The sequence below is a fragment of the Nannospalax galili genome, unplaced genomic scaffold (assembly GCF_000622305.1).
Source record: "Nannospalax galili isolate Female #2095 unplaced genomic scaffold, S.galili_v1.0 scaffold72, whole genome shotgun sequence".
Classification (NCBI taxonomy): domain Eukaryota; kingdom Metazoa; phylum Chordata; class Mammalia; order Rodentia; family Spalacidae; genus Nannospalax; species Nannospalax galili.
This window is the reverse complement of record NW_008336933.1, coordinates 9,253,323-9,279,838: the sequence shown is the minus strand read 5'-3', so window position 1 is coordinate 9,279,838 and position 26,516 is coordinate 9,253,323. Positions and strand designations below refer to the sequence as shown.

The 26,516-nt window shown below is 41.1% G+C and overlaps 1 protein-coding gene across 4 annotated transcripts in view; it reads left to right on the top strand.

Annotated features, from left to right (window-relative positions):
- Fars2 (phenylalanyl-tRNA synthetase 2, mitochondrial) overlaps positions 1-26,516 on the top strand; it is a 542,959-nt gene that overhangs the window by 50,386 nt on the left and 466,057 nt on the right. For all 4 annotated transcript variants that reach the window (XM_008831656.3, XM_029562861.1, XM_029562860.1 and 1 more), the window contains exon 2: positions 8,924-9,010. The gene's annotated coding sequence lies outside the window, so the exon portion shown is untranslated. The remainder of the gene's footprint in view (positions 1-8,923; positions 9,011-26,516) is intronic.

Here is a 26,516-nt window from a genome sequence, read left to right as displayed (position 1 = left end):
GTACATGAAGTTATCAGAAAAAAGTGATGGGGAGATATGGGAGGAATTGGAGGGGAGGGAGTGGGCATAGATTTGATCAAAACATCTTATATGCATGTATGAAATTCTCAATAAACTTTTTGTTAAACTGAAAAAAATTTTTTGATAAAACTCGCAGTGAGTCTATTTGGATTTATGCTTTTCTTTGTGAGGTGACATTTAATTACAGCTGTAATCTCATTGCTTGTAGTGAATCTGTTTAAACTGTATCTTTTGGCTTTAATTTTGTTAGGTCATATGTGTTTAGAAACTTAAGCATTTCTTCCAGGTTTTTCAGTTTTTTTGGGGGGGATCTTTTTGAGATGGTTTCCCTGTAGCCCCAGCTGGCCTGGAACTCACTATGTAGACCAGGCTGGCCCCGAACTCACAGAGATCCACCTGCCTCTGCCTCCCAAGTGCTTGATTTAAAGGTGTGCGCCCTCATATTTGGCTGGTGTTCCAGCTTTTTAGAATACATGGTTTCAATTTGTTCCTTAGTCATCTTTTGGATCACAATGAGTTTTGTTGGAATAACTGTTTTTGTGTCTAATCTACTAACTTGTGTCTTCTCTTTCTTTTTTTTTTTTTAATATATATATTTTATTTAGGGGCTGGAGAGATGGCTCAGGAGTTAAGAACACTGGTTGTGCTTGCAGAAGACTCAGGTTCGAATCCCAGCACCCACATGGCAGCTAACAACTGTCCGTAACTCCAGTCCCAGGGGATCCGAGTGGATCCCAGCGGATTGGATCCCCTGGGACTGGAGTTACGGACAGTTGTTAGCTGCCATCTCTCCAGCCTCCTTCCATTTTTTTGGTTAGTTTGGTTAGTGTTTTTTCAGTCTTGTTAACCTTTTCAAAGAACCAACTCTTTGATTGAGGCTGTGTATTCTTTCAGTCCGTATTTCATTTTTTTCTGTACTATTCATTATTTTTTGTTTAGGATTGGTTTCTTGTTTTTTTTTTTTTTTTTAGAACTATAAGGCGCATCATTAGGTTATTTTTGATCTGATTTTTTTAAATGTGATTGTGCACATATATACAACTCTATACTTTCCTTTTAGCTCTCAGAGATTCATTGAATTTTAATACAAGTTTACATTTTGTATAGTTTCTTCCTCTGTCCTAATTTAGAGCTGAATTAATGTGCTTGCTTGTATTCTTGAAGTGGTTTGAATTCTTGCATCTGAGAAAATCTAAAATGTAAGGAATACCACTCCTTTGTGGTCAGGCTCCCTTTAGAAACCAGTCAAAAATATATAATTTCCAAGGTTTCCATTAAATATTGATGACTCATATGTGAAATTGTTTAGAAAATTATAGCTTGCTACATTTTCTCAGAATGTGAACTCTGCAACAGAATTCTTAGCATCAGATATTTTTACCCTTCATTTATCTGCTTCCTCCTATCTTGGCAAATGACTGTGTTTTTTCAAGTGATGAGTAACACTTGGAAGGTTATTCTTTTTTATGCAGAGATTTTTCTAGTTTAGTAGAACACATTCTAAACACAGCTGGTATGGTCTTTGGCCAGAAGATGTGATTTTTCATGGATTACCACTGTGTTTTCAAATTTCATGGAATAAGAGATCCTCAAGGTAATTTGTATGTGTATCTCATCGACAATTTAAAATGTACTGGCTTGGGATGGGTAGCTCATAGTATAGTACTTGCCTAGTATGTGCAAAACCCCTATGTTGAATCACTATGTTGAAATCCAGACACCCACCCCCTACACACAGAGACACACAGGCACACAGGCACAGATACACAGACACACAGATATATACACAGATACAGACAGACACACACAGACACACATACACACCCCCACACACAGACACACAGATACAGACACACACACACACACACAGACACACGCACATACACACATACACACACCATAATGTGTTTTTGTAATTTTTAAGATCTGGTCTCACTGCCTGCATGGTTATGGCCCTTCTCAGATTTTCCCAAATAAACCTGCCTCCACTGCTGAGCCAATTTCCAAATCCTTTGTTTCCCTTCTAGTCTCTAACAGAGTACAATCAAGGACACCCAACATCAACCATATGTGCCCATACACATAAGGACACATACACATGGCCTCTATGTACGCCCACACACTTGGGCACCCATACATACATGCCTGCCCGATACACACAAACACACACACAGACATACCCAGACACACCCAGACACACATACACAGATATATACACAGATACAGACAGACACACACAGACACACATACACACCCCCACACACAGACACACAGATACAGACACACACACACACACACACACAGACACACGCACATACACACATACACACACCATAATGTGTTTTTGTAATTTTTAAGATCTGAAAGCAAGATGGTCCAGATAAAGTACCATCCTTTTTCAAGTAGAATGCTGCTTTTTTTTGTTTGTTTGTTTGAATTACTGAACTCTAAGTTGACATAGTGCTGTTTAGATGACCTATGATTGGATGATGTTGATACAGTTTACTTGATATATGATTGATTGATGCCAATGAAGGTAGCCTTCATTGGTAATATCCCCTTTGATGTAGGTTTAAACACTTGCAGAATGGGGGTTATGCTAGTCTTTCATTGAAAACTTATTTCCAGGTGTCTCACTAGAAGCAGATATCATAAAGTACCATATATAAGAAGGTACCTCATGCTTCTGACTTTGAGGCACTGCAAAAAAGTAAGTTTAAAAATATCTACATGATGTGGTATGTTTTGATCATTACGAACAAGACTCTTATTAGTCTTTATGCCTAGGTATTTTAATTACTTTCCTCTTGCCAACATAGCCTAATATAAGGAACACAGTTCATTTAATTGTTTTTAGTTTGTATGTGTGATGTGTGTGAGTGTGTGAGTGCTGGTGCACTTATGCTGCAGAACATGTGTGTAGGTCAGAAGATTACTTTCAGGAGTCAATTCTTTTCTTCCACTGCAGGACCTGTAGATCAAACTCAGCTCGCCAGGTTTGTAGGGCAAGTGCCTTTTACCCACTGAGCCATCTCACCTTCCCATGGAACATGATTTTATCTGACATAGAAAACTGCTACCTTAACCTTTATTCATCTATTTATTCTTAAGATTTTAACAGGATGCTGCTTTTGCATAAGTTGAACAACCCATAACATTATTCTTATATGCGTTACTACTTGGAGCCCTTTCTGAAAGCTGTCACAGGGTTGGTCAAGAGACGAAAAAGGAGGCTAAGAGGCTGGGTGAATTCACGTTCTGAAATTTGAGAGAGAGAGAGAGAGAGAGAGAGAGAGAGAGAGAGAGAATGAATATTTCTCCTTGACTTTTATTAATTAAATTAAAAAAAAAGTTTCAAGTCTGTCTTGTGAAAAATAACAATTTTTTGGCACTATTAATAAGTTAGAGATTTGCCCACTTTTCTTGTCTTTAGAATTAATATTTAATGTATTTAAAAACTATAGTTATTTGAAACAATGTTTGAAATTTAAAATTTAATGTTTCCTTGCAAATATTCATTGATTTATTTCACTAATATGTGGTAGTTTTACATAAGAAACCTAATAAGACACATTTCATTCCTCCAAGTGTATGTATTTTAGTGAGAGAGATTGATAACTGAAACTTAATCTAACCTGTGGACACCAAGGTACTGTAAAGTCTGAAAGTAGGGTTACCCTAACCAGACAGATAAAGAGATGATTTTCTTAGGGGTTGTTACAGTGGGTAGGAGATAACATGGTGACAGGAGTAGGCTTTCCTTGGCTGAGGATAGTGTTTGCATCACGTGCATACTTCTGCATAGTCGATGTTTAGGGAGAGGTAGTTGATGGCAAAACGTGGTTTGTCAGTGTTCAGGAAACAAATTATGAATTTAAAATTCGTTGCATTTTTCTAGAGTGTTTTAAGTGGAAAAGTAATGTTATAAAATGTAGATCATGTGACAGCAGCCTGGATTGCTCAGGGACCCCGTGATGACTGATAGAGAACTGTCTGTGGGAGGGTCTACTAGCCTAAGTGAGACTGAGGAACTGTTAGTGGTGGAGGAAATGGAGATAGAAGACCAATGATGCATCCTAGTTTGGGGGCAGCAGTCAGTTGGTGGGTGGTAGTATTCACCCAGATGCTAAATTCATAAGGTGGGGGATAGATTTTGGATTTCCTTAGTTGAAGATCCCCTAGGGGCACACATATGTAGAAGCCCCACACATAGAGCTAAAACTCGGGGGGGGGGGGGGCTGGAATTGGAAAGGGAGGTTTGAGGAACCTTAACATATTGATAGTTGAAGCCAATTATATTTGAAGAGAGATGAGGTTTTTAAATTTTTTTTTTTTGTAAAAGGTGTTTGGTGGAGGCAAGAAGAACATAGCCAGCAGTGGAACTCTGGGGTTACTGACTGGTAGAGTTGATTGAAGAGATGGGTCTTTGAAGGAGACTGAGTTGAAAGGTTCTGAGAGGTGGGAAGAAGGCTGGAAGAGAGACCCTTAAACATCCAGAGAAGACATAATTTCAGAGGGTGCAACCAGATGCTGCAGAGTTCAAGTGAAATAAGCATTGAGAAGGGGCCACTGTGTTGATGGGGTTTGCAGGAGAGAAGTATATTTTGTCTTCATGGGAGAACTGTGCATCTTTGTTTGTGCTGAGGTGGCTAAGCCATGACGTTTTGGCCTAGGCAACATGCAAGTTTCCTGGTCTACTGCCAGGATGAAGCAGGAAGGATGGGAACCTGTGTTGTTAAGATTGCATGTGCCGGGGTGAGGTTTGGGGCTGAGATGAGTGGGGGAGGGATTGTGACTCCTTTCTTTTCATGAAGAAGATAATTTTTTTTTGGAGCTGAGGACCCAACCCAGAAAATCCCCAACCTCGAAGATAAGTTATTTAAACCCCAAACTAGGCCTGGTGACTTTTGTGATAAAGAGACTGGATTTCATGTATAGAAACTTGAATTGTTCTAAGTCTTTAAATCCTAGTGGGGGGAAAGTTATTACTTACTGGTATTGTGGATACTTACTTTTATTAAAGGATCTTGGCTGAAGACAATTTAAAGACTCCATGTACCATTTTTCATTTATCAGAGGGCTTGATCAAATTATATTCTTGTCATGGGCATTTTGGAGCTTAAAGACAACAGACCTGTTGCAACATGAATTTTCAGTGCCAATTTTGACCACAGTGAAATGCTGGTGAAGGCTGAAGGTCATGGGTTTGATTAATTGGGTGATTAAAATTCCTTTTAAAACAAATTAGATGTGGCAGGTTTGCCACAAGTGAGAAGCACTATAAGGAAATGAATCTCATTAGTAGCTAGAACTTCCTGAATCATCAAAAGGAAGTTAAATGCACCCCCCACACCTGTGCTCACATGATCAAATGTGCACACACATGCAAAGTAATGACCAGCATAGTAATGCCTACTTAATGTTTTACAATTCAAATCTATCTTATACAGGTTTTATTTGCATTTATAAACAATATGCAAACACTAGATAATTGGGTTTTTATTTTTAATTTGGAAATTGGCACTTACCCTAAAAGCTTGAGTTTAGCCACTTACTCTATTTGCCTTTATATTTGAAGTCTCTAGTGTATGGAAGCATTCAGCAAAGACACTGACCAAGACAACTCCATGGGGGACAGCAGTTTATTTGAGAGTAAACAGACCACTGGACTGCCTCCTGGGAAGCAGAGGAAACAGCAACCAACGGGGGAAGTCGGACATCTTTTATAGGCAGTCAGGTGCTTGGGCAACTTTCCATGTAGTCTGGGCAGTTTAGCTCAGGATTGGTTGGTCTCAATAAGCAGAGGGACTTGCCTGAGGCTGAGCCCCGACCTGCCATTTTAGAATGTTGGGAGCTGTGCCGCCATTTTAGGAGCCTGCTGGGAACCTAATGTCTAGGTTATTAGATTTGCTACTAGGCACTTGAATTTGGTATCCATGGCTTAGGGGAATTGGCATGGGCAGGAAACGAAGCCAGGATCCATGCATAGAAAGTGATAGGCAAATCGAGTCCAAATCGGGAGAAAGCACCAGGACACAGACAAGAACTCCTGCGGCATAGAGTTTATTGGCAGAGGAAGCGCATGAGACAGTCCCCAGTTGGGGATGGAGGAGTTGTCAGTTTACAGGCTGTTGGCTGGGGGCTTTAATAGGGGATTTGGGGAATGTGGAAGGCGGGAAAACATTTTTTTAAAAACAAGTTGGGGGAGGAGAGCCCAGGGCTTATCAGGAGAGAATAGTCTCTGTCAAACCACCGCACCCTTCTGTCCCATTCCATCAGCCAGGATCTGGGTAGCTATACATCTGAAACTTATCAGGAGGAAGTAGCTATACCTTGTGAAACTTACCAGGGGGAATTAGCTTGTACTGAGACAGCTCCTACATCAGAGGGTCTGGAGTGCAGGGGCTTGTTTGTCTTTTAAGATTATCAAAGGGGAAGCAAGCTGTGCCTAAACAGCTCTTGTAGCAATGGGGTCTCAGGTCATAGATGTAGGGAGTCTGTTTCTCTTGCCTGCAAATGGTCAGAGTACTCATTAACTCAGTTCCTGTGATTCCAGAGGGCTTGCAAAACCATGAGGACCTGTTGCTTTGGAGAGCGGGTTGCTGTAGATCTGAACTGTAACAGAAAGGAAAGTTGTCACACTGGGCAGAGAATGGAGCAGGGAGCGTGGGGTGGTATGTCCTTTTGATCCTAACTGGAGTGAGGTTGTGGTCTATGAAGAACAGATACATCTCAGAAACTGAATACATGGCAGACCCCATGTATAATTCTGTATACTTCTGTGTATTATTGCATCCATACAATGACCTTGACAAGGAAAATATTGTAATTATTTGTAGTTTCAAGGGAATAAATGGAAGGAGGTGAGAAGATAGCAAAAGACCTTCAGAAAGTTAAAAAGTAAAAGTGTGAAGTGGTGATGGCAACTATTGTTAAAGGTGAAACTTGCTTTAGTATAACTGTTTCTTTTTCTGATTTTTAAAATTTGTCTTAGAATATAGGCTCTTAGACGCCTGAGACTAAAGGGTAAAATTTGTTACTCTGCCAGTTACCTGGAGACTGGGCCAGGGGAGCCCTACTTTTATGTATGCTTAGGAATTTCATAATAAAACGCTTTAAAGAAGCTGTATTAATTTATATTTTTTATGTATATGAGTGTTTGCCTGCATGTCTGTATGTGTACCACAAGCATTCTTCTTGCCCTTGGAAGCAAGAGAGGGTATTGGATCCCCTAAAACTGGAGTTACAAATAGCTGTTATTAGCTGCCATGTGGGGGCTAGGTGTCCTGCAAGAGCAGCTGTTTCTCCAGTTTATAATGAAATGTTTTTTTAAAGGATTAAGATGAAATATGGTCTTGTTTTAAAGTAAAAGAATATTTATAAAGAGTAGGATACTTTCCTCTTTCCTCCTGTCTGATCTTTATTGTAGCCTTAACCTATGAGCCTTTTTCTGAGACAAGATTGTTAGCAAGGTATCGAGGAAATAAAATATAAAAGTCATTTATGTTCTATGTTCATGTTCTATGTTCTATGTCATGTTAGCTTTATAGTTTAGAGATTAAGTGGCTTCTTCATCTTCATTCCATTGCAGTGGATGCTTTACAGCAATAGGGAGGTGAGTATGCACCAGAGAAGCCCAGGGCTAGAAGTGTCTCTTTGCAGAAGGCATGCAGTCTTCTAGTGGAGGGTCAGAGTCTTTGACTAGCTTTTCAGTAGTTTTTTTTGTGTGTGTGTGTCTTTTTGAGGCAGGGTCTCCCTGTAGCCCCAGCTGGCCTGGAACTTGCTACGTAGACCAGGCTGGCTTTGAACTCACATAGATCTGCCTGTCTCTGCCTCCTGAGTGCTGGGATTAAAGGCGTGCACCACCAAGCTCAGCTTTAGTAGTGTTTTAGTTACTTTTCTCTTGCTGTGATAAAACACCATGACCAAGGCAACTTATAGAGGAAAGGATTTATTTGCTTATGATTCCAGAGGGATTAGAACCCATAATGTCGGGGGAGGCAGAGGTGGCAGAGCAGAAAGCCGAGTGATTACATCTTAAGCCGCCACAGGAAGCAGAGAGTGAGTGGAAATTTGGTGTGGCTTAAGAACTCTCAAAGCCTACCCCAGACATGCTTCTTCTAGCAAGGCTGCTTCTCCTACCAAGTGGGAACAAAATATCCAAATACTTGGAGCCTATGGGGGATGTTCTCACTCAAACCACCACAAATAGGGACTACAGGCAGCCAGCGAGGTGGGAGAGGAAAAAGGCAGTTGCTATCTGTGGAATATCAGTGTGCTGGGCACACACTGCACATCTCTCACAGAGTTAATTCTGATCAACTGCTCTATTTTTCACTCAATTTTTAATGTTTTCGTTGTGACAAAATGTTATGCAAGACATAAAATTGCCATTTTCAACATATAATTTGTTGATGTTAAGTATGTCACATTATTGTGCCTCCATCACCATCTGCCTCTGAACAATTCTTTCTAAACTGAACCTCTGTACCCATTAAACACCAACCCCTCCATTTCCTCTTGTAACTGTGTAGCCATCATTCTACCTTCTGTGACTATAACTTCCCTAAGTACCTTATGTGAGGGGAATTATGCAGCATTTGTCTTTTCATGAGTGATTTGCTTCCCTTGGCATAGTGTCCTCAAGGCCCGTCCGTGTTGTAGCGTATTTTGAGAGTTTCCATTTTAAGACTGAAGAATGCTCCATTATTCGCATGAATCTTGTTTATACGTGTGTCCTTCAAAAGATTTTTGTGTTGCTTCTGCTTTTGATTGCTGGGGATGATACAACGAAAAAATGGATGCCTGCTATCTCCATATGTCCCTGCTTTTAGCACTTGTTCTTATATGTCCAGATGTGTAACTGTTGAATCATACGGTAATTCTGTTTCTAATTTTCTAGGACCTTTTATGCTATTTTCTGCTGTGGCTGTCTTGATTTTGCATTTCTACCAGCAAGTGCCCAGAGATTCCAGTCTCCACCTAGGAGGTGAGTACTGTTTGTTCAATGTTAGAGCGCAGAAAGGAAGATGCAGAGGGAAGTTACGTGACACTCACCCAGGTGAAATAAGCTCATGTGCCCATTGGAATTTGCACTCACCTGCCAGACTCCAAAGCTAAGTCCCATGACACACGAGTTGGCGAGGCACAGAGGTGCTAGGCAACAGAGGCTGGATTCAAAACTTGCTTTTAGAATTCATGCTGGGAGTTAAACTCCCTCCCCCCAGCCCCCATTTAATAAACATTTAATAGAGTAATCTTTAATTATTATTATATGACTTTTTCCTGACTCTCCAAATTTATACCTTAAAAGGTTCCTTTTTTAAAAAAAAATGTTTTATTATTTTTATTTTATGTGTATGAGTATATTGCCTGCATGTATATAAGTGTACCCATGTCATGCAAAAGGTTCCTTTTTAAAAAATGTTATCTTAAAAATATCTGCAGTGTCCCATCACAGTGCTCTACTCTCTCATCACAGTGCTGTATTTTTGCAATAAAATGGTTCACTGTTGCAGCACAATGCTCCATACTCTCATCACACTGCTCATTGTCGCATCACTGTGTTCCATTTCTGCGTCACAACTGTTCATTGTCCCATCACAGCAGTCCATTGTCTTGTCACAATGATCCATTGTTGCATAATAATTGTGACTGTTCCATAACACTGTATACCGGCCTCATTACAATGTTCCATTTATATTACCACAATAGTTCACACTCCCATCATAATGCTCTGTATTCTCACAGTACCCCATTGTTGCATCACAATTATCCACTGTCCCATGACAATGCTCCATTTTTACATCTTAACGTCCACTGTCCCATGGTAGTGCTTCATTGTTACATCCCAGAGTTTCATTGTCCTAACACTATACTCTCTAGTCTCATCACAGTGTTCCATTGTTACATCACAATTGTCCATTGTCAGAATACAAAGATCCATACTTAGATCAATATGGTCACTGTCCCATGACAATGCTCTTCTGTCTCATGACAATAACCCACAATTCCATAACAATATTCCACTGTCTATCACAGTGCGCCATTGTTATAATTGATCACATTCTCATCACAAGGCTGTATTACCCTATCACTGTGCTCTGTTTTTGTCCAGTGTCTCACCAAAATCCTCCAGTTTAATCACAATGCTGTATTTTTCTGTAAAATTTTATTTAATTTTTGTGTATTTCATACAGAATATCTTTTTAAAGTAAATTTACTTTTCACTTTAGGTAACTAAAGAAATGCACATTAAAATGTTGTTTTTGGAAAACATAAAGCAACCAATAGTTGGGTTTAAAAAAAAAAAAGATGCTTTTCCAAAACCTTCCCTTTCTTCACTGTTGAATTCTGTCTTCCTATCTTTTCAGTATTTCACAAAATCAGTTGTGTTTTTCTCTTTCATCTAGATCTGTTTTGTCAACAAGTATGTTCAACCCTCTGTAATCCTTAAAGTATACAGTCAGCTGTTTATACTCTGGGTTTTACATCCACTGAATCAATTAACCACAGAACAAAAATATTTTAAAAGAAAATTACATCTGTACTGAACACATGGAGACCATTTTCATGTCACAATTCCCAAACAATTCAGCATGATAACTCTCAAATTCTATTGGGTCTCATAAGTAATATATGGTGATTTAAAGCACACAGAAGTATACAGAGGGATGTCCATATACAAATACTACACAAGTTCATAAAGACACATGTAAGTATTTACAGGTCAGGTCAGGAACCAGACTCTTAATGATGCCAAGGTAAGACTTGACTGTATTTGTATATATTTCAACTCCCTATCTCCTGCTAATTCAGTCTTGGTTACATACTGATATCACCTGAGAGCTGCATAAACTATCTCAGTCCCTGGGTCTAACTCCGACAGAGTCCACTGTCCTCAGTGTGACCAACACCGTTGGTTGGCATTGGGTTATTTTCAGGGCAATTCATATAATTCTGGTGTACAGACAAAGCTGAGAACCATGGTAAACCTCAGCTCACTGCTTTCTCTTAGCAAAATTCTTACAAGTTTTCCACAAAACCTGTCTTTATAGCCCTCCTTACACCACAACAATTGGGTTTCTGCCCCTTCATGACTCTAAAGCAGCTCTTGCTAAGTCAGAGGCTCAAATGTCACAAAATTGGCAGTATTTCACTGACCCCTCTGGCACTAGATTGTTCTGACCCTCTTCTCTTGATAGCTCTGTTCCTTTGGGGGTGGCAACAGCACCATTTGGTCTTTTTTTTTCTTACTTTTCTGATGTTCCTCTGCAATGTACTCAGGATGGTCACCCTCAGTACTCAGTCATTAGAGGTGGGTGCCCCTTCCTGGACCCTCATGTGAGGGGCAGCCTCTCCTTCTCTCCCTCCCAGGCTGTGGTTTCCACTTGTGATCTTAGATGGTCTCCAGATGTACTTCTCTGAGACCATTCTTGTTTTTTAACTTTAAAAAAAAATTATTGAGGCTGGGCGTGGTGGCGCACGCCTCTAATCCCAGCGCTTTGGAGGCAAAGGCAGGTAGATCTTTGTGAGTTCGAGGCCAGCCTGGTCTACATAGTGAGTTCCGGGACAGCTGGGGCTATGAGGACACCCTGTCTCAAAAAGACAAAACAAAACAAAACCCCAACAACAACAACAACAACAAAAATTATTGAGAATTTCATACATGCATATAAGGTGTTTGATCAAATCCATGCCCATTCCCTTCTCTCCAACATTCCCCCCCCTCTGAAGAGGTAACTAAAATCTTTTAAGGATTAGATACATACTCCCAAATACTTTTGACACTTTGGCCTTTGGAACAGAGTATGTTGCTAACAGGCCCAAGGACATTTTGACTTTTAGCCAAGAAACTGGCTACATTTCTTTGGGGTGTTTTTACCCTAACTGTCTAGCCAGTTCCTACCTCCTTATCACACCGTCCTCTGAAGGGGTTACCCAAATTGCCAATAGGGAATAGGGACACTGACCACTCCAGCTTCTTTCATGCTGAACAGGGACGCAGGGTGAGACAATTGGAGTACCCCTTCAGTGGGTCTATCTAAAAGACTCCCAAATTGCATAACTATTGTCTCTAAGGGGAGAAGAAAGTCCTTGAATCATGAATAGGAGATGTGAAGGAGAAGTAAAGACAAGATTAATTAGCATTACAAGTTCTAGATAGGGAACTAGAAAAAAGTCAGAACAGGGCAATTTTCAAATGTTCATGTGAGAGTCCACTGGAGTTTCTTGACAAGGGCTTCCAAAAGCATCCCTCTATTGGGTTCTTCCTCATTTTTCTTTTGTCTTCCAAGGCTGGACTAGTTGGCTGGGAAGAGTGGCTGGATACTCAGGTGAGGATCCAATGACCCTGCTTGGCACTCCTTTAATGAATGAGCACAACTGTCCATAATTCATCAAGTGGTGCATTATGGTGAAACAGTCTGCACTGTGATGAGACAGGATCATTCTGAAGGAATAGTGGAGCACTATGATAAGACAGTGAGTCATTGTGATGGGGAGTGTACCAATGTGATGCTATAATGGAGCAAGGTGATGTGATTGTTGACCTTTGTTTATAATTTAGCATTAATATCAGATGGTGGAGGATTGAAAGATGATATTGGAGAATTTTGATGCCCTAATGGAGCACTGTGATGAGACACTGGAGCAGTGATTCATTGGAGCAGTGTGTAATTGTGATGAAACAGTGAATCATTATAATGATACAGGTTAGTATTGTGATGCAACAATGGGACATTGTGATGAAGCCGGGGAGCATTGTGATGGGATAGTGAAGCATTGTGATTAGCAAAGAAACATTTTGCTAAGACAGTGGACAACAATGTGATGCAAAATGGAGCACAGTGCTAAGACGTTGGAGCATTGTGATAAGATAAGGGACATTTATGATTCAACTCTAGAGCATTGAGATAAAACAGAGGAGAATGGGGATGGACCTTGGACCACTGTGATACAACAATGAGTATACCAGTGAGTCAGTGAAACAATGTGATTAAACAGTGGGCCACTCTGATGCAAAAATTGAGCATTGTTATGAGACAGTGGAACATTGTGTGGACAGTGGGGGGCAACTGCAATACAACATGGAAAATTGTGATAAGGAAATGGAGTATTATGATGCAATAATAGAGCTCTGTGATGAGACAATGAATACCGCGATAAGACAGTGGAAACTTATGATTGGACAGTGGACAGTTTTGATGAAAAAAGGGAGCAGGAGCATTTTGATGAGAAAAAGACATTATAGGACAGTGGACAATATTGTGGGGTATTGTCATTAGACAAGGAAGCATTATGATGGAACAATGAACTATTTTGATATAATAATGGATCATCATGTTATGATAGGACAAAGAAACTTTGTGATATTACACTGCAACATTGTGATGAGATACTGGAAAGCTGTGATATGACAGTGGACCACTGTGATGCAACCACAGAGCATTGAGATACATTATGGTGGGATAGTGGAAAATTGCAGTGATGGATTATGCAATTTTGATTAGACAGTGGATAATTGTGATGGGAGATTAGACCATTGTGATGCATCAATGGAGCACTGTGTTGTGACAGTGGAGCATGGTACAAGGATAGTGATACCCTGTGATGCCAAAAGGAGCCATTGTGATGAGAAAGTGGAACATTTTGTTTGGACAGTGAACCGTTATACTTCAAAAATATAGCATTTTGATGAGACAGTGGAGCATTTTGAAGAAACAGTGGCCATCTGGATGCAACAACGGAGTATTTTGATCAGACAGTGAGCACTGTAATGAAACAGAAAGAAGATCACTGTGATGAGACAGTGGAGCAGTGTGATTGAACAGTTGACCACTGTGATGCAACCACAGAGCATTGTGATGTGATTGGGAACCTTTGTGATGTAATAACTGAGCATTATGATAAGACAGTGGAGAATTGTGAGGGGACATGGATAATTATGAAGCAACAATGGGGCATTGTAATGGGACAGTGTCCCATCATGGTGCAACAGTGGAATATTGTGTTTAGACATTTTTGTATCATGATGCAACAGTGGAGAATTGTGATGGGATAATAAGCAGGGTGACAAGAGAGTGGAGTATTGTGATGGTACAGTAGACCATTTTGATTCAACAATGCAGTATTGTGACAGGAAAGTGGACCATTGTGATGTAAAAATGGAGCATTGTTGAGTGGTAGTGGTTCATTGTAATGGCATGGTAGCAATATGTGATGCAACAACAGAGCATAGCCCTGAGAAAGAGTAGCATTGTCATTGGACTTTGAACCACTTAAGAAGATAATCGAGCATTGAGTGAGATAGGACAATGGATGATTTTGAAACAACAATGGAGCTTTGTGATGAGATATTGGAAAACTGTCATGGGAAAGTGGAACATAGTAATGTAACATTAGAACATGCAACAAGACAATAAAACATTGTGATGGGGAAAAATGTCTGCACTGTTTGGTTTTCTTTTTACCTTTCTTGAGGAAAATTTTGCCTTTAAACCTTCTGAGTAAATATACATTGATTCCACTGAGTTTTAAAATATAGTTCCACTCTATCCCTCTCTGTCAGAAGTTTGCTTTCAAATAAAACTAAGCAAAGTATCTAAAGCCTGTTTAAGCTGGGAAAGCCTGGAGGGGAACAGTGGTAAACATTGCGGGTTTCTTTTTATTCAGACAAATTGAAGTTATAGCTTTTATCAGCAGAGGAGAAATAGGAAACTTATCCATTTTCCTTCATGTATTTTGTTAAGAATGTGTTGGTTACGTGGTCTCCTAAAATGGTGCTATGCCACACAGTGGCCAAGCTGGGCCAGTGTGTTCATGTCACACCTTTTCTCCAGTGCCTCTCATACTGATGCCTGAGAGGACTGTTTGACCTCAGGAATACCTGCTATGGGCCTTCTGGATCCTGTATCATCTGAGTTGAGCAGGGGAGCTTAGGTGTGCACTGTCTTCATCCTCTCTTCCAAGGCTGAGGGAAGACAGAGATTTCTTATTGCAGTGCCTAAGGCTCACATTCATGTAAAGATGTAGCTCCGTGCAGGAGTACTTCCCTAACATGCAGGAGGCCCTGCGTGCAATCCCCAGCACTGAACAAAAACCAAATCAAAACAGACAAGCTAACAAATAAAAGGATGCCTCTGGAACTGGAGTTACAGGTGGTTGTTAGGTACTATATAGGTGCTGGGAACCAAACCCAGGTCCTCTACAAGAGCAGCCAGTGCTTCTAACCACTGAGCCATCTCATTTTTAAAAACCGTATGATAGCCGGGCATGGTGGTGCATGCCTTTAATTCCAGCACTTGGGAGGCAGAGGTAGGCGGATCTCTGTGAGTCCGAGGCCAGCCTTGTCTCCATAGTGAATCCAGGACAGCTGGGGCTACAGGGAGACCCTGTCTCAAAAAGACGAAAAAAAAAAAAAAAAAAAGATTTAAAGTATGATGACGGTATGGTTACTTTGCTCAATTTTCCCTCAGTTTCTTTCTAATATCTTATTCTTCCAGCTTTAATTAAAAAATTTACCAAGATGGATCATAAAATGCCCTTTTTTATTTGTGCTGACCTTATGAGTTGAGATTGCTGAATGTATTCCTCACATATGAAATAATCACTCTCTTTTTTTAAAATAATATGTGGTAGAAAAGTACTATCTTCTCCTTAGAGTTTGTCTTTATATAGTCATAGGATTTAGTTTTGGTTACTATAGAAAGTAAATTTAGCTCCCTTTATAGAACCATGTGTTCTAAAATACAGAGAAGGATAAGGCTTTACCTGCTGGGTTTCATTGTAAGCTCCAGTTTACCTTTTGGGTTTGATGGCTCTTTCATTATGTAAACTGAAGACTGATGACCTTTTTTTGCTGATCTTTCTGATAGTTCCTGAAGTTTCTCATGTAAATGTTTACCTTCTCTGAGGATCATAGTTTGAATGTTTTCTGCCTCCTGTGTTTGGAAGCACTTAGCCATTAAATCAGAGTCTGGGTGTGCGTGAGTGACTCACATAGTCAATCTGAGTGTTCCTCCATTTGGACAAAGAAGAGAAGAGAATAGAAGACAAGAGAAGAAAAGACATTTTTGTCCTGTCCTCCCTAAGGTGGTGACTGTATTGGACTGTCACTTTAAAATTACTTGGTGGAAAGTTCCTCAGTTTGGATTTGAGATTTACAATCTGGGAGAAATGTGTGCTTTCCCTCCTTTGATTTTGTTTTCAAATGAATGTTTTAAGATGGGCAACACCTTTCTGTAATTTTAGCATTTGAGATAGAGAGGCAGTAGGTTTGTGAGCTTGAGCCATCTTGGTTCACAGACAGTTTCAAAAAAATAAAAAAATAAAGAGGAAAAATAAATGAAACCGGGCTTAGGTGTAATTTTTGAGAATGGTGTCATTATTTTGTTTTCTATTTTTCTATGGGAGCTCTTGTAGTTGGAGCAGAAAGCCTTCCTGGAAATGTGTCCTGGAAATTTCACTGATGGCAGAAGCTTGTAGAGTTTAGTAGCTGACAACAAGGACTTTCATATCCACTCCCAAATCATTTCTGGTGTAGTTTAGAGCAGGTGTATGTTCCATCGTCTGATTCTCGAACCCCTGCAGATATCAAATTGCATAGATACTCGCTCCTTACCTACAGTGGTGCAATGTTTGTATATCACCTATGCCTGTCCTCCTGAGTACTTTAATGTAACCGTACATGACTTTCAGTACCAAGTACTGTCTAAATGCTGTTCAAATGATTGTTACACTGTATTGCTTAGGAAATAAGAGGAAAAATGTCTTTACATGTTTAATACAAATGCAGTTTTCTTTCCCCTAATTTTTGACCCATATGTGTTTGAACCCATGGATGAAGACTCCATTGACTGTGTGTGTGCCCATATGAGTATGTATGCTATGAAAAATCTAAACGTTTTATCTGTGTATTCCTGCATACCTGCTGATTCAGAGTTACAGTGGAAATTCTCTCTCACCTTTGACTCCTGAGATTTAGAAGGAACATCTGCTACTGATCCTCCTTGGTCTTTTCAAAGTGACGCATGCTGGGTTTGACCTAATATTTTCATTTAGTTAATCTCTTTATAGTGTGGGGCCCTGGAAAATAGCTCTCCTCTCACCTTTATGCAGATTTCTTTACTTAGTTACTGAGATGACAGGTGTGTGTGTGTGTGTGTGTGTGTGTGTGTGTGTGTGTGTAGAGGTGGGGGTGGGACAGGGCACTGATGGATGAGCCTTAAATAATACCCAGTGACATCTGGTCACTCCTGAAGTCTTAGAAAAGGAGGCTGTGTTCCTTGGGGGTCTGCAGCATACTGTTGGATCAGTGTGCATGACGTTTTCAGTCCACATCTATTTATTTTCCCTGCTTCTTTCTCTCATCATTTCTAGATTTTTGACCCCCATTGTGGGCTGGAAAAAGACGTATCTATATATCTATCTATATCTATCTATATCTATATCTATATAAAATATGTCACTGAAAAAAGATTGAAGTTTACGGAAATGAGACACTTAAGTTTTGATGCCTTTGCTTAGCTTTGTTTTTGTCTGTTCTTAAATATCCTAGAAATTGGAAATGAAAACGACAGCAGGGTAACAGCAGGTTCTCTTAAATCCAGCCCAGTGTTCCTTGGTGATGCTCTGCCAGCCCTTCTCATTTTCTTCACCTTCTATCTCCTGGGCTTTTCTTACTTCCTTTCACTGAGTCTCACAGTATAGACATGGTTGGCCTGAAACCTGCTATATAGACCATCTTGGTTTCAAACTTGTGGCAATCCTCCTGCCTCCGCCTCCTAAAAGTTGGGATTATAAGCATGAGACATCATATCCAGCTTGCCAATTCAAAGACACCATTATTTCTATGGGGGTCAGCTCTGAACTCAGTGGCTTTATTATGGGACACTTGTACACTGTCAGGTGGGAAGTGTAGAGTCACATGTTATATGAGTTGAGTGTCCTTTCTGTGAAATGCTTGGGATCACAATGTTTTGTTATATATATATGCCTTGAATAGGGGAACCTATGTTTAAACACCTGTATACTCAGCTGAAGGTCATTTATGTAATATTTTTAGTGTACTTGCATTTTGACTGTGGCCTGTTGCAAGAGGCCAGGTGTAGAATTTTCCACTTGCAATGTCATACTGACCCATAGGAAGTTGTAGATTTAGGAGCATTTGGGGGCTTTCAGATTTAGGGTGCTCAAGCTGTATTAGGATCGGGAGGGCAGGGACAACACATCTGAAACAGTTTGTTCCTCGTCAAATGAACAAATATTCCAGTTTGGTTAACAGGCTTCATAAAAGCAGAAGTTAGCACCACGTGTGTTCCATGAACATGTCCGTGTCAGCTGAGAAACAGCTGGTCACATGTGTGTCCTACCCTCTAAGGGTTCACACTTGGTCTGCTAGCTACATACTCCTTTCTCAGTAATCAGTCACACCATGCCTCTCCTTGTCACTGCAGATGCTGCACGACTATTTTCTCACATCTTGATGCATTTTCTCCTTGGAAGTTTTCAGCCTGACTCCTGTATGTGTGGTCCTAGGCAGAACAGACTCTCAGGTTCCACCCACACCTATGCTGTTGAACAAGGAGCCCAGGTGACTCTCTAGAAAGTATGCTGGAAGCAGGTCTGTTCAGCAGCTGGATGGGACTTGAGACTAGTGTCTAAGGGGCCTCTAGGTGGTGCTGATGCTGGTTTGTAGACCATGTGGTGGATCTCAGGCTCTATTCTAGAGAGCCTGCATCCTCATCTCACAAAGTACCAAAGTTATTTCAATTCTTGTAACAAATGGAATAACACATGCTAATCCAGTAACTCTCTCCTAAGTACTCTGGGAGTTGGATTTAAAACAAAAAGTGTCAGGCTTCTGTTCCTCAGTATGCTTCTGAGAGCCTAACTCTCTTTCAACCTTAGGAGAGAGGCACTGTTCTTGTCTGTTTTATAGGTAAGGAGAAGAGGCACAGAGAGGTTAAGCAACTTGACCCAGGTCACATGAACACCACGCTGAATCCAGGGAATCTGGCCCCTAAGCTTTGAATGATTGAGACTATAGAAGTGGAGTGTGTCACAGCACAGAAATGAGAGTGCATCCAGAAGGCAAGCAGAGTGCAGGTATGTGGTCCATAAGTTGGGGGGACTTTGTCATGGAGAGTGAGACTGTGCTGTTTATTGTCAGGGTACAGGCCTGGTGGTGAAGAAGGCATACAGTGCCAACTACTGAAGAAGGAAGTGTAAACATAGCAGACATTCAGTGTTCATTAATGTGTGTCAAGTCCTGGGGTTGTCACATTTATTCTGTTTAAACCTTGTAATCCTGTGGCACAGCTTCAGCTTTTCAGAGGAGCAATTTGAGGTTCACAGAGGTTAAGAAAGTTCTTCAAATCACACAGAGGAGAGTAACATAACTTGAGTTTTAAGTCAGTTCTGTCTTGAGTTTCCATGTCTGAGCCTTCCTTGCTCTGCTGTCTCCCTGGCATGGACTCAGGAAGTTAAAGTATAGAAGAGAGCTAAGAACTTGGTCATGAGCACTGGGAGAATGTTCCAGCAGCACCCAAAGAAGGGTGACTAATTCCTAAGATCTCCATTGTTGGTCAAGGGACTGAGTGTGTTTGTGCATTCAATGATCCCAAGTTGAAGTCTGATAGGTAAAAAGTAGCCAGAGAACGAATGGATAGGGTTGACTGGGAAAAAGCACCAAGACACAGATAAAACTCTCAGCGGGATAGAGTTTTATTTCACATGGGACATGTTCCCTTTGGGGAAGGGAAAATGTCAGTCTATGGATTGTGAGCTGGGGCTTTTATAAGGGGGCTTGGGATGCAAAATGCGGGAAGTTTTTTGGAAAAAATTAGGCGAGGGGAAGCAGGAAAAGCGGGGCTTGTAAACCTGGCTCTGTTCCATCTGCCAGCCAGGATCTGGGTCAGGAAGTGTTTATTTTGTCCTCTTAAGATAAGGGAAAAACTGCTGTACTAAAGTGGCTCCTGAAGTCTCTGGTTAAAAGGTGGAATCTGCTTGTCTTCGGAGATCAAAGGAAAGGCAGGCTGCCTTTTAGAAGAGTCTGCTTCCCTTGACTTCAAAGACCAGGGTGCTTATCATCTGGGTTCCCTTTTCTCAGGGGCTTGGGAAATCCGAAGTCTGTGAGACCCTGTTGGAAACGGGGAGGGCTGCTGTGGTTTGAAACCCTAATAAAGTCTATGTTTCTTTGATGGAGAACTAAACAAACAGCGTGTGAGGTACACTTGGGGAATTCTCTGCCTGGGGATGCTTGGAATGAAGGAGATTTCTGGGTTGGATCCAGATGGCTAAGCCTCTTTTTTTTTTTTTTTTAAATATATTCACTAATGTGTATACACCACCAGCAGGTGGCTCTCCATGGAACTCTGTGTCCCTGACCACCTGCCTTGGGTGGTGACCCAAGGTTCTGTGTGGTATGGCCTTGAGGTCTTTTTTCTTATCTCTTCCCCAGAAGGCCTGGCTCTGAGGCTGTGTGGCCCCACCACTGAAGCCCTGTGTGTTCCCTCAAACTGTGTATATCCCTGCCCTCAAAGATGCCTAGATTGATGATGGCCACCTTCCTCCAGAGTAAGCTAACTGCTGCAGGGTGGTCCCATGGCTGTCTGTCAAAGGATGCATGTCCTTTAACTGTCTGAAATTAGGAAGTTTAGAAATAGGAAAACACACCCAGAGGCACTGCCCTGAAACAATCATTAGCAGTGCACAAAAATGTTTCCTAGTTGAACCTATTGTTTTGTATCTGCACTTTCCCTTATTTCTACATAATATCCTCAGCACCATCTTTATAGCTGCATAAGATTCTGTTGTAATGCTGTGCCACTAATTACTTAAATCTATTGTTGACATGTATGTTGCTTCCACTGTTTCAACTGTTAATAACACTGTAATTGCTTCCATATTTTGGATTAGTTTCTGATGATGGAATCCAAGAAGTGGCATTATGGGGTGAGAGTAGAATTTTTTTTTTTATGGCTTCTAAAACACATTGGCAGATTGTTTTCCCCAAAGGGTGAACCAGTTTATGGGGCCATCATGAAGGCATTTGTTTCCCAGATGACCAACTAGGGTTAGGGACACAGCCTTTAGCAAAAGAAGAAGAAGAGAGATTGTGTGTGTGTGTGTGTGTGTGTGCGTGTGTGTGTGTGTAAAACTCATAGGTTCATCTGAGCATTGATTTAAATCCTGGATATATCAAATGCGTCTTGTTAGCATAGTAGTAATCCAGTTTAGGAGTTAGTGGAACAGTGTCCTAGACATGGGATAAAGAAAATACAGATGTTTCCTGTTCCTCTGGAATTTGGACATTTAAAAATGTCTGCATAAGACTGACAAGGTGACTCCATGGTAAAGGCAGTCACTTCCAAGCCTGACAACTTGAGTTTGATCCCAGGACCCACACTGTGGAAGGAGAGACCAACTGGCACTAGTTGTTCTCTGACCTCCACACACAGGCCTTGTCACTAACATCACCTCTACCCCCACCACTGACTAAGTAAATGTAATAATTTTTTTAAGTCAACATAGGTGATGTAATGAGCATGTAGTTACTGTCACAAGGTTCTTATTGGCTCTCTTCTTTTGGAAATACCAAATGACTTGTAAGTACAAGTGGTAGTCAGAGGGATTTGGTAGGTCCAGAAAAGGGGAATGGGCCTTGGCTGTTATTAAGGATTGTTGCTCAGGAGAATGTACAACTTGGGCTACAAAGATCACCTCATTTCACCAGGCAGAAACACTAGTTTGACTGCTGCATGGAAAGCTGGCAATTTGTCCTGATTTTTGTCATGGTCATTTTCTTTAGGTTGTCATCTTTCCTATTGATCATACACATATGCCATAAGCTAGAGACTGTACCTTTTGTTTATTTTATTATTTTTATTTTATTTTATGTGTATGAGTCTGTTGCTTGCATGCATGTAAGTGCACCTGTGATGTGCAATGCCTGTGGAGGTCAGAAGAGGGCATTGGATTCCTTGGAACTGGAGTTATGGACAGTTGTTAGCTGCCATGTGGGTGCTGGAAATCAAACCTACATCCTCTACAAGAGTAGTCAGTATTCTTAACTGCTGAGCCATCTCTCCAGCCCCGAGACTACCTTTTAAACTAATGGATTTTATACCTGTCCCCTCTAGTGTCTAGTGCATTCCCCCCCACCCCGAGACTTTGTGTCTCTTGAATGAATGAATAAAGAAATGTGTATGTTGCCCTCATGATCCTGGTGGCACAAAGCCCTGTGATGAAGCAACAGATCTCATAGCTCTTGTGCTCACATGGGAAACCTCCCGCACACTTCACCGGGCCATTTCCACAGAGGACTGACTGTAGGGCAGGTCTCATTTCTGTGACCAAATACCTGATGTGAATCTACTCAAGGAAGTAAAGGTTTGCTTTGGTTTACAGTGTGAGGGGGACAGTTCCTCATAGTGGGGTGACACGGCAGCAGGAGTGGGAAACTCTGATTACGTTGTATCCCTAGTCAGGAAGCTGATGTTCAGCTCACTTTTTCCTTTTTATTCAGTCTGGGACTCTAGTTCATAAGATGGTGTGATCTGCATTCAGGGTGGGTATTCCCTCTTCAGTTAAACTTTTATGGAAATACCTATGTAGACACACCTAGAGGTTTGTTTTCACAGTGCTTCTAAATCCAGTCAAGTTGGCAGTGAAAATTAACTATCACAGAAGATGATGCCTGACCAGATCTCTGACTCCTCTGGGTAACCTTTGGAGACACCTGATAGGACCTCTTTGTTCTGTAGCTGTGTCACTGAGCCTAGTAGGGTAAAGTGTTTCCCCTTGGGCCACACAGTGGACAACTGACAACTCCAAGGAGAATCTTTTGATCCCCAGTCTAACATCTTTTCTTTGCTGTTTTATGGGAGAACTTGGAGAGTTTGTTTAGCTCTCCACCCCCGCCCTATTCTTCTCCCAGAAACGTATTTGAACCTCACTGTATGATTACACTTGTCATTTCTTAGCAATATGTAGAAATGTGTTTAGAGATAGTAGCTTCAGTGCATTCAGCTAGAGATGGTCCGGGGTGACACAGGTCTGGAGGTTTGCACTGCGTTCCTGAAGATGGTGCAGGATCAAAATCTAATTTCATACAAAACTACTTTACATTATTTCTGGGCTTGTTTCTATTTTAAAGGGGGAATGTGCAATGTTTGATGTGGTTCATGATTTGAGTTTGTATTTCCCACAATTGCCATCCTAATAAAACTCTAATTATGATCCATATGCCCAGGGATGGGATTTAAGATTGTCAAGGGAACATTAATTTTGGGCTTCTTGATTTCTCTTGTGACTGAAAGCTCAGCTTCAATATTGTCTCCGCTGTGTGTTGTTTTTCTGCCTTTCTTTCCATAACCCTTTGCCCCCAATGTGTAGTGCACGTTTCATTGTATAATTGGAATTCTGAAGCTACCTGCAGTAATAGGAAGGCAGCATTCATGGTGAATGCCAAATGAAGTGACTTAGGAGACAAAGGGAGGAGAATTAGCAGTGGACTGTTTTTTTAAGCAGCCCGTGTGATATCTGCCCTGGGAGTGGAATGATTTGTAGATGACCAGAGACTGCTGGTTCCATGGTGGCCTGAGGCCCTATGAAATTGATGGTAACCTTATCAGCTGTCAGTAGTTACAGCTGCTGCATGATCAGGTTTGGAATTGATGGGTGTTTACATTTCAGAGGACTTTTACTCCCTTTTTGTGACTTAGAGATGGTTGTCCTTGGTTTGACTGAATGCTGATTTTATGCATGAAGTGTGTAAGCCCCCAGTCCATGCCTGGCATGTCCCTGTGTATCTGAACTTTCTTTCTGGGAGAGTTCCCAGGTGATGCAGTTATTCCTCTGAACAAACAACATGATCTTTCTCTGCTTCCCTAACACCCAAGCTCCGTAGTCTTCTGTACATAACAGATATGTGACTACTCAAACCAGTTGCTGTACAAACCCAGAGACAGTGCAAAGTTGTAATTTTTTATGGAATTGGGGTTTGATCTCCTACTGTCTTGGAACTCAGTACAAATCTTCAGGCTTGTGCCACACTGGACCCTCTCTAGCCAAATGCATTGACGTCACCATCTCTGAACGTATTTCCTTTCCAGGATAAGAGAGGTTAAGTGTGCTCATGTAGCAGAGCTCATATATGTAGCTATAGAGGGGAAGCTGGAGTATCACTCTGTTCTTAGTAAACATACATACATATCCACAGCACGTAGGGTTGGCCCTGTCTAACTTTGCTTTGTGTCTAATAGGTTTGCACTGTTTTCATATTTAGGAAAGATCAAAAGATGAATGGCAACTCGAGTCCCCTTGTTAGAGGAGATCTTCGGTTTCCTCTGCTCTCAATCCCTGCAGCAGTCTTGGTTCTTGTGCTTCCCAAAGACAGAACTCTGTAGTAAATCAAGCAGGGACGTGCTTAATTAAATGCAGGAGGGAAGTAAGGCTACACTCTCTAGAAAATGGGCTGAACTGAGCAGCTGTGGCCCTGATCCTGTACTTCCCATGAGATGACACTTTCAGGAAAGGGGTGTGCTTTGCTTGGAATCCTGTTCTACCCAGAATTCAGTCTGTTATATGTATAAGATGCAAGCAGATATATTGGGGTTTAATTCCCCCCTAAAAGGTGAAACGTTCACTAGGGCTGGGTAACCGTTTTCTGTGCATACTTTGCTGGCTAGGAGGTGCCAAGAATCCAGTGAAGCTGATTGAGCTAGTTGAGCATTATCACCTGCTATTCTCTAATGCTGTTTTGGGGACCTTGCGTTCACCCATCTGGAGTCCCCCCTCCACTGTTATCTTATGTCTTTTAGGCCCCAGCTGGAAGAAAACCACCAAAACCTATTCTCTGTGTCCTATTTTTTGGTGCCCATTGGTCAATCACTTCTAGAGCTAACCTCCTGCCCAGCACTCCAGCTGAATGCAAACTGTTTATAACATGTTTAGTTTTTTTTCATTTTCCTAAATATAAAATATCTATGTGATTATAATCAGATTGTTGAGGAAATTTTTAAATTTAAAAATTAATACATATCCTCTTCTCTGCTATTATATATTGTGTATTTATAGAACTGTCATTGTCTAGTGAGGGTTTCTTAGTAAAATACTTAAATATTTTTCTCATCTGGACCAGTGGCTCAGTTTTCTTTTCCTCAGTGGCTGTGGGACCCCTTTGTAGCCATGACTGCCTTGAACTGCCGGCCTCTCTGTCACAAGTGGCCAGGTGCTCTGAGATTGTGAGGAGAACTATGTTGGTAGTTTTCTGATTATGAAGCATCCTCCCAGGAGTCTTTTGTGCATGAAGCTCTGTATGTCTTGAAGTTGCTTCTTTAAGGTGTTTTCCCTGAGTGGAATTGCCGGCCCCTAAAAACGTTTTTGATATTTACCCCCCTCCCACATATACAGACTTTTAAAATTGTATTCTACTGTATATATTACCTTCTAGAAGTTGAAATAAGTAAGGCCAAATATATGAAACTAATTCTATTCAACCTATAATACTGGGAATTATTGCTCTTTAATCTTGTTACCTTGATTGACAAAAACAAACATGAAGATTTAAATTTCTTTGCCCTCTTTGCTCATGTGTAGATTTGAACATTCCATTCCATAGGTGTGATTGCTTAATTTCTTGATTTAACAATTGCCTCTGCTTGGCCATGGAGTGGAGTTGGTAGGAAAGAATGGCAGGGGAGACCTGGGTGGAGGTGGGGTGGTGTGCAGAGCTCTTGGTATCCTTGATCTTGAGCTGGCAGGCATACAGTCACTGCCTGTAGTGCTTCAGGAGGTGAGAGTCTCTTAAGTCCCAAGTGTTGTTTGAGTTTTTGTTTCCACCCTTTGTCCATCTCAGGTTGCATTGGTAGCTATTTGCAATTTATGTGGTGGTTTTTGATGAGAGTAGAGAATGTATGAGACTTTTATGTATACCAAACTGACCAAAATTGCCCCCCAAAGTGGAATTTTAAAAACAGTATGTTATATATTTCTCTAGTTAATTAATTCATCAGTTTATTATCTACTCTGGACTGGATATTCTGGGCTAAAAGAGCACCCCATGCCAAAAGGCCTCAGGATGGAGAGTGTTTTGTGCTGGGATGAGAGGCCAAGGGCCTGTGTATTGATGAGGAAGGCCAGGGTGAAGCCACAGAGTCAGGAAGAAGTCCATGGCCACAGAGGGTTATGACTGCAAGTTCCTTGGCAGAGCACCCGCAGGTGTGAACTGCAGGCATGCGGTGCTGTGTAACTTCAGGAGGGCTGTGGTGGGTACAGATTGAAGGGGCAGGAGGGGAGGCAGTGATTCCCAGTGGATGCCTAGCAAAGAGGCCATTCTGCCTGTGCTACTTAAACCTTCTGTGGTGAAGGATGATAATCTTTATTTCTAGTCTGTTGTAGACTGTTATGTTCATAGAAGACAAGAAGCATGCACCACCAGAAAATGACCATGAACTTAGATTTGGCAGTAATGTCAGCTTGCTGCAGAAGTT